The sequence below is a fragment of the Trichomycterus rosablanca genome, chromosome 2, assembly GCF_030014385.1.
Source record: "Trichomycterus rosablanca isolate fTriRos1 chromosome 2, fTriRos1.hap1, whole genome shotgun sequence".
Taxonomy (NCBI): Eukaryota; Metazoa; Chordata; class Actinopteri; order Siluriformes; family Trichomycteridae; genus Trichomycterus; species Trichomycterus rosablanca.
In genome coordinates, this window is record NC_085989.1 from 53,626,608 (window position 1) to 53,638,602 (window position 11,995).

Consider the following 11,995-nt stretch of genomic DNA (forward strand, 5'->3'; position numbering starts at 1 on the left):
TCTAAAAGGCTGGATTTAGCTTCCTCTTCTTGGCAGTTGACAATATTATAAAACCTTTTTACAGTCATTGGCTGGCATAAATGAATCCAGGAAACATGTTTACAAAGACAAAGCACATTATCATGCCTGAAGCACATATTTACACGTCTTTATGGATTTCCTTGATTGAATGATTAAACTAATTAAGTGTTTATATTTCTGCAGTGACTTACTGTCCAGTTCACTCAGCCACCTTCTGTTATTTAGCCTACACTGATCCTGATCAGGTGTTTACAAAAGCTGCTTTTATCAACATACAGTTTGAAAGACATTTTCAAGATTGATTAGGGATCCTGTACATAAGCACTGTACACAACACTGTAAAATGTTATCATCATTGTAGTAGTGTAGCAAGCAGTGATGGCTTAGTTACTTTGAAAAAGTTATCTGATTACTGATTACTGATTACTCCTTTAAAAAGTAACTTAGTTACTTTATGGATTACTTGATTTTAAAAGTAACTAAGTTAGATTACAAGTTACTTTATTAGTTATATAATGCGGAATATTTCAAAGATATTCCTTTGCAATACTTTATTATTTGGCTGCCAACTTGTGTGTACTGATGAGACTCAATTGAATCCCAGAACATGCTAGTGTGAATGCATGGAAAACATTATTTCTTTCAAGAATATGATACAGACTGACCAACACTATTACGCTAAATCAGCATTGAAAATTGACTTTACTTTTAATAGCCTTCTACAATGCTGGAGCTTCTTAAAACGGAAGATTTTCTTTTAAATAGAAGTGTTATTTACCTGCTATTAAATTGTTTTCCAACAAAATTCCTGGCAACACTGGAATGCGCAGAGCCAGCTGGCGCTTTTTTGTAGCGCGCCACGAATACTACATAATAATAAATAGTTCTACTTCTGTAATGGTGTTGGTGGTTGACATTTATGTTGAGTGTATTACTGCACTGTTTTGGTGAAGAACTACTCATCTGAGGTGCGGGGGGCCAGAGGGGTGGCCGAAGATTACTTTATGGTGGCCATGGCAACCACTGGCCACCCCCTGGCTCCGCCCCTGCCAAGAAGAAAGCAAAAATATATTTTCACTAAGGAAAATGACAAAAATAGTAACGCACAGTAACTTGGATAAGTAACTTTAATCTGATTACTGGATTGGAAATAGTAACGCGTTAGATAACTCGTTACTGAAAAATGTGGTCAGATTAGAGTAACGCGTTACTAAGTAACGCGGTACAGACCATCAGTGGTAGCAAGAACAATTGTAGTAGTCCCTGTAACCATTAAAGGTTACATATGGCTGGGGAAAGCCTTTTGATCTACTGCAGGCCAGAACTGGGGCATATTCAACTGATAATGGTTGTTCTGACTAGCAGGTGGTTAAGTGCTGGCTTATTTCTGGCAGTCAAGGCTGGGATCTGGGCAGCCGTATACGGGCCACAATCTAACCGTCATTCATTTTGACACCGGGCCAGATCCGGCTGCCACAAAAGTCACAAAAAGTTCCGGCATAAAATGTTAATTAGGACGTTACCACAGATAGATTTAGACGTCATAGGATCACAGATAGATTTTAAGTTGTAGTGACGTCAGTATTTTCTTTTATGATCCTTGAGCTCCTCTGTTGGATTAGTTGTGAATTGCTTTGTACTGAATCCAAATTGCACTGTATAAATGCCTTTATTTACAATTGCGGCATTTAGTGAAGGTTTTTTTTATCCAAACTTACTTTATAACTGAATACAGTTTAAATAATTGAGGCGGCAACTTGTTGGTGCTGGGGCTTGAACCAGTAACCTCTTGATGACTAGTCCAATACCTTAACCAATGAGTTACCACTGCTACATCATGCAGACCTTTACACGTTGAGCTCCTCTATTGGATTATAAAGTGTAAAATGCAATTAAAGCCAGACTTTGTTTCAGTTATTAACTAGACTAATAAAAGTGATCTGTGTTGATGTAATATATTTTTATTTATTTATGTGCATGAATGGTGAATTATGTATTCATACAAATAACATATTTCTTTATTATTATTGTTGTTGTTTATTTATTTTAAGTTTTTTTTTTATGAACCACAAGACTGTTGAATGGTTATTATAATTTATGGTAATTATGTAGCCAAATATGTTGGTTCAGCATAGAGTAAAATCATAATAATTGTGTGATTGTGTGATGATATAAAGAAGAACATAATCCACTCTATTGCGTAGGACAGAAACTTCCACATAAACCATCATAACCAGCACACACACACACAAAACTGTATAAAACACATGACTTACAATCCTTGACTTCTTCATTTGCTCTATTTGCAACGAATACTTTTACTTTTGAATTTTAAAACGACTGATGGACGATGGCGGGTGCAGGTAAGATTCAGAATTCTGTAATAAACTGAGTGCAGTTATTTGCTGTAAAATCATGTTTTACTGTTTTATTAAGTGTGTTGATGTGAATTTATAAACTAAAACAGAAACCATCATGATCAAAACTTTTTTACTGTAGATTATTGTAGATGTTGTGATTTTACAATTGATGATGTTTATTATAAATATCATTTTATTATAATAAATAAAAAATGTACATTAAAGCTACAGTATTTTGTTTCGCTTCCTGTTGCAGTAAATCTGACGTGTTTTGCAAAGCGATGTGTGTTTAACTCTTTCTGACCCAAAGTGTCATTCAAATAATTTACACTGATTAAATTACCAATTGTACATTCTGAGTATGCAAATTAAAATGTATTTCTGTAAGGACAAGAATCAGTGATTTGTTATTTGTTGTCTTGAAACTATTGTGTTATTGTATTTATTCAGTTTTCTTTAAATTCAGTATTATCTCATAATTCTTGGTAGATAAAACTTAGTAATTGTTTATAAGGCAGTGATAGCTCAGTGGTTAAGGTACTGGACTAGTACTTAGAAGGTTGCCAGTTTAAGCCCCACCACTGCCAAGTTGCCACTTTTGGGCCCCTGAGCAAGGCCCTCAACTGCTCAAAATTGTGTTCAGTCATAATTGTAAGTCGCTTTGTATAAAATTGTTCGCTAAATTCCGTTAATGTAATTCCTCAATTGTATCTCTTTTCTACTGCTGCAGACCCCAATCCTGACCGAGCAGGGCCATACCTAACACATGCCCCCCTGACTTGTGTGCAGTTGCTAATTGCTTGTCACACACTGCTCTCCATTATTCACCATATCTTTACATTAGGGTTTTGGCTTATAAACCACTCTAGTGTATCATGGTCTTGTATTTGTTTAAATGTATCCTGCATTCAACACTGACCAGTTTTACAGTCCACCTTATGTCAAGTTTTGAGACATTATGAACAGAATATATACAGTCCCATCCACGACTATTTGCACCCATGGTAACGATGAGTGAAAAAGGTTTTGGTGAATTAATCTCACACTGAATAAATGAGTTAATTTACTCTGAGAACAATAACATGTGTGCTGTGATTACTGCCACCCCTACATTTAGTACTTTGTACAACCTATGTAAATGTAAATGAAAAAGTCAAAGTGAAATAGTCTCCAACCATGTTCCCCAAGCTGCTCCTGGTGCAGCTGTGGGTAGCTTGCTGGAGACGAATCAAATGCTCTGGGAGCTGAAGGTGCTGAACTCATGACAGTTCCAGTTCGTTTTAACCATAGATTTGTCCATTACAGGTAACTATTTTTTAGGTCATTCCTTGACTTTTGAAGGTCAACACACTTTTCTCTTATTTGAATTGTGTCCTCTTGTCTTTCCCATATTGAAAATAAAAAACAAGAATATTAACTTCATGAATATACCCCACTGAAACAGGAAGTTACTCAAACACTCAGAACTTCAGTTCTTAAAGGATTCTAGGGGGATTCCAGGGTTGCCAATAATTGTGGCATAAGTGTTTTTTTTTTTTTTTTTTTAATAGTACGTCATGATAAGGGATTTTTTTCTTTAATTGCATTTACTTTAATTAAAGGTTGGGTTTTTCTTATAGTTTGAGTATGAGATTCATCTAATTTACCAAAAGGTGAATTTCTTAAAACCATGCTCTCCTAAATAAAAGCATGTTTATCAGCTGGTTTTGCAGTGTGTTGATTAAACCATGGCTTGTGATTTATACACAGATTATCTGTTCTTCAGAAAAAGAAGGAAAAGTTTGTCACTACCTCCCACAAGTAAGTTTGTTTTTTGTCATTACTGCTCACCAGCATAAATAAAACATTTTCTCACAGTAAAAACACCAGCACCACTCCAGACTCCAGTTTACTCCATCTGTGGGTTAGTTAAGTCTGAAATCTTAGTGTTGACAACTAAATACAATAGATTCAGTTATGGATTTAATTTAATTAGCATATTTACCACCAGTCTACAATTAATCACCCAGAGTGAAGAAGAAAAAAATGTTTTCAAAAGAGTAATCAAAATCAAAAACACCAAAATGCATTTTTTTTAATTACATTTTTAACGTCATGTTTTCCACACTTTGGTTACATTCATGACAGGACAGCTAGTTACTGGTTACTCACTATTTATTACTGTAGCGGAAACGTGATTGAAAGACTTATTACTGGATTAAAACTGGACATTGTCTTCAATTTCTCTGCATATTGAGATCTCCAGTGACGGTTTATCTCCAGAGACTGTTTGTGACGTTCCCCCTGGGAATGTCTCCGAGTTTACAACCCCAGAGGGAACCATAAAAGGCCTTTGTGACCTGGACCGTTACTCCCCAGGGATCTTTTATGACTGATCAGAGCTCTATAATTGCCAAGGTAATCTGTGGCCTTAAGCAGACCGGGGCATTAAGGTCAGCTTTCGGGTGCCGGCAAGTCTGGCCAAATGCCACCATTAAACCCTGATTGTTTACACTTAAAGGATGCTAAAGACATAAAGCCACTTTTACGAGTCCAGAGGCCCGAGACAATGTGTGTCCACACACACACACACACACCCACACACACTGGAATTCAGAGACTGGAACAATATGGAAAATGAACTAAAATAAGTTCATTCTAACCAAAGGACCTTCTTACAATTACTTTGACAAATTTGTATGTGTTATGATACAAGTGACGTGTGGCTTCGTTTGTTCTATTTACTCTTCATGGATCTCATACCAGTGTTAAAGATGTGAAGACCCATACTGTATGCTTTGATTCAACGTGTGTGATTTTTTTGTATGTGGTACTGGCATAATCCATGAATGACTTAAGATTTTCTTGTATAATTTTAGGTACTATTAAGAGTTGAGTTAGGAAACTTCCACAAAGATCTAACTTTTACAAACTTAATTTGTAAACTTAATCAACTCATGTATTGTTGTATCTTAGCGCCACCTGCTGGTTGTCAGTAGTTAAAAGTACATGGTGGGAGGAGCCCTGTCGCCACATGACCTCAAAGAGCAATTTAAACTTATTGGCTCTGCCTTAGGTAACTCCGCCCTTCTTTGAGAGGTTTAAAAACCCAAGGCGGGCCTTTGTAAAAGAAGAAAAAAAAAAAGAAAGGAAGAGAGAAAGTTTTCCAAGAACAAGGAGAAGATGGAGTAATTGGAGAAAGAGGTCAACCAGGCCTCAGAGAAAACTGCATGGTAGCATGCCTGCTAATCATTAGCATTCGCAAGTTTGGGTTAAACAAAGTTTCGCGCTTGGACAAACAAAGTCCTTATTCGACCGCGTGTAGGAATCCAACCTTTTTGAGCGAATAACACAACTCGTGGTGACCGGAAGAGCCGTACCTGTGGAGAGACTCAGCAAGGAGCATCATTTGGCCCCAACGGACACCTTCTGTACGCGTGTGTGTGTTCGAGATTCGTCGGTGGAGAGACGTTAGGACCGCAAGTGTTCTACGGATCCAAGGCCGAAATAGAATCAACCAAGACGACCGGCGGCGAGGTGATCTAAACTGGGGTATTCCGTTTCTTCCTCCTATGGCTTACGGCTCCAGGTGACACGGTTTATGTGCTCTTGTTAAAAAAGTTGGGTTTCACTACAAATGTTTTGCTCGTTACACTATTTTCGTATACTCTTTAATTAGATCTTAGAAGGGTTTCCTTCCATCATCCCATCGTAAATCTCAAACTAATTTTATATAGTAGTCCATCTAACAATGTATGCATGAATCTTTAGGTCTTTAGGTAGTAAGCATTGTATTCTTAGTTTTATTGTTCTTTTAATAAACATTATCATTTTATGCAACTTAACACAGTGTTTTTAATTGCTTTGAGGCGAGGAATAGTCCATTTGAAAGAACTTACAATCAGAGGAAAGAGACTTGTTTATGTATGATATTTTAAAACTTAGGTTCCCAGCGGTCAACCTTTAAATCCAAAATCGCTGGTGGTGCTCCGTTATAAAGGCTATTAATTATATAATTAATTAATTATATAATTAATTAATCGATCATTATTTTAATCCAATTAATACTACATTACTTTAAGTGTTTTAATATCGAACACAATAGTCAGTTGTGTATCTCCAATTTATCTCACTTGCCCGTTTTTGACTGTGGGAGGAAACCGGAGCTACCGGAGTAAACCAACACAGACACAGGGAGAACATGCAAACTCACACAGTAAGGACCCACCTTGGAATCGAACCTATGACCTTCTTGCTGCAAGGTGCTGCCCACTGAGTCACAACGCCACCCTATTACTTTGAAAAAGTAACTTTGGCAGCAATTATTCATAATGCATAAAGTCTTGCTAGTCTACCTGACCTTGCTGCTCAGAAGCACCCCCCTTAAGCATGATGCTGCCACCACCATGTTTCAGTGTAGAGAGGGTATTACTGATATTAGCCAGGTGATCTACAGTGCCTGTTTCTGGTACTCAACAGTGCCATAAAGGCCTGATTTGTCAATAATTAAAATTAAAGCAAGATGCACCTGAACACAATTTGGAGTTTAATACAAAGCTGAATACTTTTGTAATACATTTTAGCTTTTAATTTTTAATGAAACAAAAATGTTAACATATTTTTACTTTGTAATTATGAGCAATTAAGTGTAAATTAAAGTTGAAAATGTTAATTATATGCAATTAAAATCAAATCCACACAATAAAGTGTGCAAAAAGTCAAGGGGTCCGATTACTTTCTGAGTCCTTTAAACTTGAAATGATAAAACCCTTTAAACGGTAAATCTTTATCATAGTTTAGCATCCTGTTTCTGTAATTAAATTGCCAAATAATATATAATTCTATGTTTTAATCAATTTTATATCTTACACAAAACAGCAGTAATTTATAGATGTATATAGATCATTTATGTTTTCCTTTATTTTCAGTGTCTGAACTGAGGATAATTCTGTTAGGAAAGAGTCACTCAGAGACCAGCAGTGTGGGGAACTTCATTCTGGGTAGAGCTGCATTTGAGACTGAAGTTCCTCCACATTCAGTAGATCAGCACAGTGAGAGAGCGAGTGGATGGGTGGAGGAAAGATACATCACCATCATCAATGCTCCTCATCTGTACAATCCTGAACTCACTAAGACAATTGACAGACTAAAAGAGTGTGTTTCACTTACTGCTCCTGGTCCTCATGCTTTCTTACTCGTGGTGCAACCTCAGAGTTTTACAGAGAAGGACACGAACCAACTGAAACGCTTATTGAATTGTTTCAGTGATCGAGCACTAAACTATTCTATACTGATCAGTACTGGCTGGGAGGCTGAAGAGGAAAAATCTGCAAGTTTTAACAAGTTTCTGGATGAATGTCATGGAAGGTTTTACAAATTTAAATACTTTGATAAATATGACAAGTATTCAGTTTTTCGGATGTTTGAGGAGATTGACAAAGTGGTGAAAGTGAATGGAAGTCTCACCTGTGAGATTTTTGACAATGCAGAGGAAACTTTGCAACATTATGACAAACGTAAAAAAGATGAAAAAAGGAAAAGTGCAGATTGTCCTGAAGAAAAAACAAAGAACCCGATCAGCATAGTAGAGAGTTTTGTTAAAAGAGGTAAGTGCTAAGCTGAACATACAATGCTGGTCTTTTATCTGAAGACTTTGAATCCTGTCTATCTCTAATTATGCACCTCTTATTACTCTTAGAACAGAACTTTACTAAGGGGTCACATATATAATAATAGGCTAGGCCACCACTGCAGAGAGCCAGAGTTTGAATCTCATTGATGCCACTGGCCTAGTCAGCATAGGCTGATCGGGGTTTCTCCTTTTAGCCACAGCAAAAATGTGACCTGTGCTTTGTAGTTGAGAATGCATTGCTCTTCTCGGCCATCGTGGGGGTGTTGCATATGGCAGAGGAACTGAAAACAGCCAGATTGTGAAAGGGAAAATACCCACAAGCAATACTTTTGTTGGGTTAGGTTTGTGTTATATGATCTCCCAGTGTTAGGAATTATTCAGAGTCCTGCTTCTTGAGCTCATATAAAGAACTTAACCAGGAGAAGAATCACACCCAGACAAAGTATGAATAACTTAGTTTATTAAAAGAAACAGGGTTTTTATAAACACAAGAAAACTGAAACTACATGAGAAAAGATTAAATAAACAAGAACAAAACTTACCAAAACAATGTACAGGTCTGCATGCTCAGCTGTGCAAAGTATAGAAATACTAGGCATAAGTATAACTAACATCTAACACCCAGTTTAAATTTTGTATCACTGAATGTGCTACTGGATGTCCTAGCCCGAGCCTGAGAAGAAAATTATGTCAGTATATTTTATTCAGCAATGTTATGTACATTTCTGACAGTGAAACTGAGCAATTTCTAATTACCCATTTAAACCAATGCAATTTCTGATCAGAACAATAAAGGGAACAGCAATTTTTCTGTTTCAAGTTTCAGATTAGTGTAAACCAGTCAGTGCTAAGTAAAAAAATATTTCCTGCTGTCTTTTATTTTTTTCACTGCCAGAAGAAACCACTTCATTACCAGTGTTGAACTTGGTTCTGTGTGGACGTGATGAATCACTGAAAGCTGCTGTATCAGAGCTCATACTGCCTCAGAGAGAGCAGAGATCAGATTCCAGATCAGTGTGTATGATGAGGACGGGGGAAGTGTGTGGATACCAGCTCACCCTGGTGGAGATACCAGCTCTCTACAACAGTCAGCTCTCAGAAGAAGTGATGTGTGAGACTCTCCACAGTGTTTTACACTGTGATCCTGGAGTCCATGCTTTCTTCATCATTGTTCCTGAAGGCAGATTAACTGATGAAGATAAAGCAGAAATAGAAACGATACAGAGGCACTTCAGCTCCAGAATCAACAACTACACCATATTTCTTATTAATCAACAATCCCAGATGAAAACGATGGATGAGGCTCTAATAAATTCTTATGGGGGACGACGTAAATTCTTCAATGCCAAAACAGACGCATCAAAGCTGATTATACGTGTGAATAAGCTTCTTAAGGAAAATAAACATAGTCACTATACTATGGACATGTACCTTGAAGCCCAGTTTGAAACACAGTTGGAGTACAGAAGAGAAATTGAAACTCTACAACAACAGATAACTGAACTGAAGATGAACAGGAATCAAACACAAGGTAAAATATTTAATATTTTTTTAATAATCATAAACCCTTAGAGTATTAGCTTTATTTATGGCTTTGATTTGTGCTGTTGCTGTGAGGCTAAAAGACCTAAATAAAATCGGCTGGGAATCTGTGCCCCTTCAGTCAAATGAACATTTGTATGACAGAGTACAAGTTTATAGCACCTGTTAACAATTGTTGTGGCTTTAACACATGATATTTAAAAAATGTAAGGGAGTGGGAACGTGCATTTATATAGTACTGAGCCCAGGTGCAAATATTTATTGACGAAATGTAGTTATTTAAACTACGGCGGGCCAGAATCTGCTTGCCATGTTAATGGATCCCTTCAACTAGGAACAGCTCCAGATGTTCCCATTCCTGCTGCTTGGTTACGGTGGAATTCTCGAATGAGTTCAGGGTCCAGGATATGTCTAGCTGGAACACATAAGCGTTCTTCTGGTCCGTGACCTTTCCAGTCTACAAGGTATTGTTTGGCGTTTCTGACCTGGCACACAACTGTTTCACCCTGTAGGCTAGGGAAAATCAGCTATCAATTGGGGTTGGGGGTACGTCCCCAGTGGAGAATCAGTGCTCTGACAGATGTGGGTACAAATAATGTCTCTGGAGGGCCACCAGGGTCCAGCTCTCATTACTGAGCCTATCTAATAGCCTCCTCCAGACCTCATTGTACCAGGGCCATTATTTGAGATCCCGGTATTATCGGATCACTAAGGAAAGAGGAATTTGATGTTTCCCACTGTCTGGAGAGGGAGTCAGGCTTAGTGTTCTTTGACCCTGGCCAGTAGGATTAGACAAATTTGAATCAGCCAAAGAACAATGCCCATCTGGAGGTTGTCAGGGCCTGCATGTTGGGAAGGAACTGCTCCGACCCCTACATTAGAGGTGTCCACCTCAACGATGTAAGCAACCTCAAGTTCTGGAAGTCTGAGCACTGGAGCTGACACGTGGCACGTCTTAATAGTGTCAAAAGCTTCCTGGGCTTTGGATGTCCACTGGAACCGACCTACAGTCTTTCTGTTTAAGTTGGTCCAGGGTGGTGTGATGGAGCTGAACTAAAGATCAGATTCATGGTTCTTTCATTTATGTTGTCCTGCAGATCTTTAGATGTTCATCTGGGTTATTTGTGATCTCCTGGATGAGCCATTGATGCATTTGAGGTGAAATGTTGGTAGGTGGTCCACTCCTGTGAGGTTTCACCATTGTTTCAGTTTTTCTATATTTATGGATCATTGCGCTCACTGTGGTTTGCTGGAGTCCCAAATCCTTAGCAATGGCTTTGTAAACTTTTCCAGGCTGGTAGATTTTAATGACTTTATTTTACATCTGTATTTTAAATACAGTCTTTTTCAAATGTGCCATTATGTGCTTTTTCACCTGCTTTACATGACCAGACAGGTTCTCTTTAAGTGATGTTTAAATTCAACATGGCCGGCAGTGATCACTTTTCTCTGTTTGTACAGATCCATTACAATGTCCCAACACTCTCCGGATCGTGCTGCTGGGGAAGACTGGAGTTGGCAAAAGTGCAACAGGAAACACCATCTTAGGAAATGAAATATTTACTGAAGACCTTTCGGATGAACCAGTTACCACTTTTTGTCAGAAAGAGACGTGTGAGTTTAATGGAAGACAGATTACTGTGATTGATACTCCAGGACTGTTTGATACAAAAGTCTCTAATATTAGAGATAAAAAAAGAGATCATCAAATGTATCTCCATGGCTGCACCAGGTCCTCATGTGTTCCTGCTGGTACTGAAATTAGGACACTTTACTCAAGAGGAACAGGATACAGTGAATATGATTAAAGACACTTTTGGTGAGAAATCTAGAATGTACACCATGGTGCTCTTCACTGGTGGTGATCAGTTAAAAAAAAAAACAATTGAACAGTACCTAGAGAAATCTGGGTCAGGTTTAAAGCAGCTTCTGCTTGAGTTTGGTAACAGGTATCATGTCTTTAACAACAATAACAGAAGCAGCAACACTCAGGTTTGTGCTCTCGTTGATAAAATTGACTCCATTGTGAGAGTGAATAAAGGAAGCTGCTACACCAATGAGATGTTCCAGCAGGTGGAGAAAGCAATAAAACATGTTTAACATAGAGTTTCACTTCATACACACACTGACCAGCTTCATACTCACACTGACCTGCTTCATACTCACACTGACCAGCTTCATACTCACACTGACCTGATTCATACTCACGCTGACCAGCTTCATACTCACACTGACCAGCTTTATAGACACACTGATCAGCTTCATACTCACACTGACCAGCTTCATACTCACACTGACCAGCTTCATACGCACACTGACCTGCTTCATACTCACACTGACCAGCTTCATACGCACACTGACCTGCTTCATACTCACACTGACCTGATTCATACTCACGCTGACCAGCTTCATACTCACACTGACCAGCTTTATAGACACACTGATCAGCTTCATACTCACA

At 38.1% G+C, this 11,995-nt stretch overlaps 1 pseudogene; it reads left to right on the forward strand.

Annotated features, from left to right (window-relative positions):
- The first annotated feature begins 2,371 nt into the window (after window positions 1-2,371).
- On the forward strand, window positions 2,372-11,634 carry LOC134302151 (GTPase IMAP family member 8-like; annotated as a pseudogene).
- The last annotated feature ends 361 nt before the right edge of the window (window positions 11,635-11,995 follow it).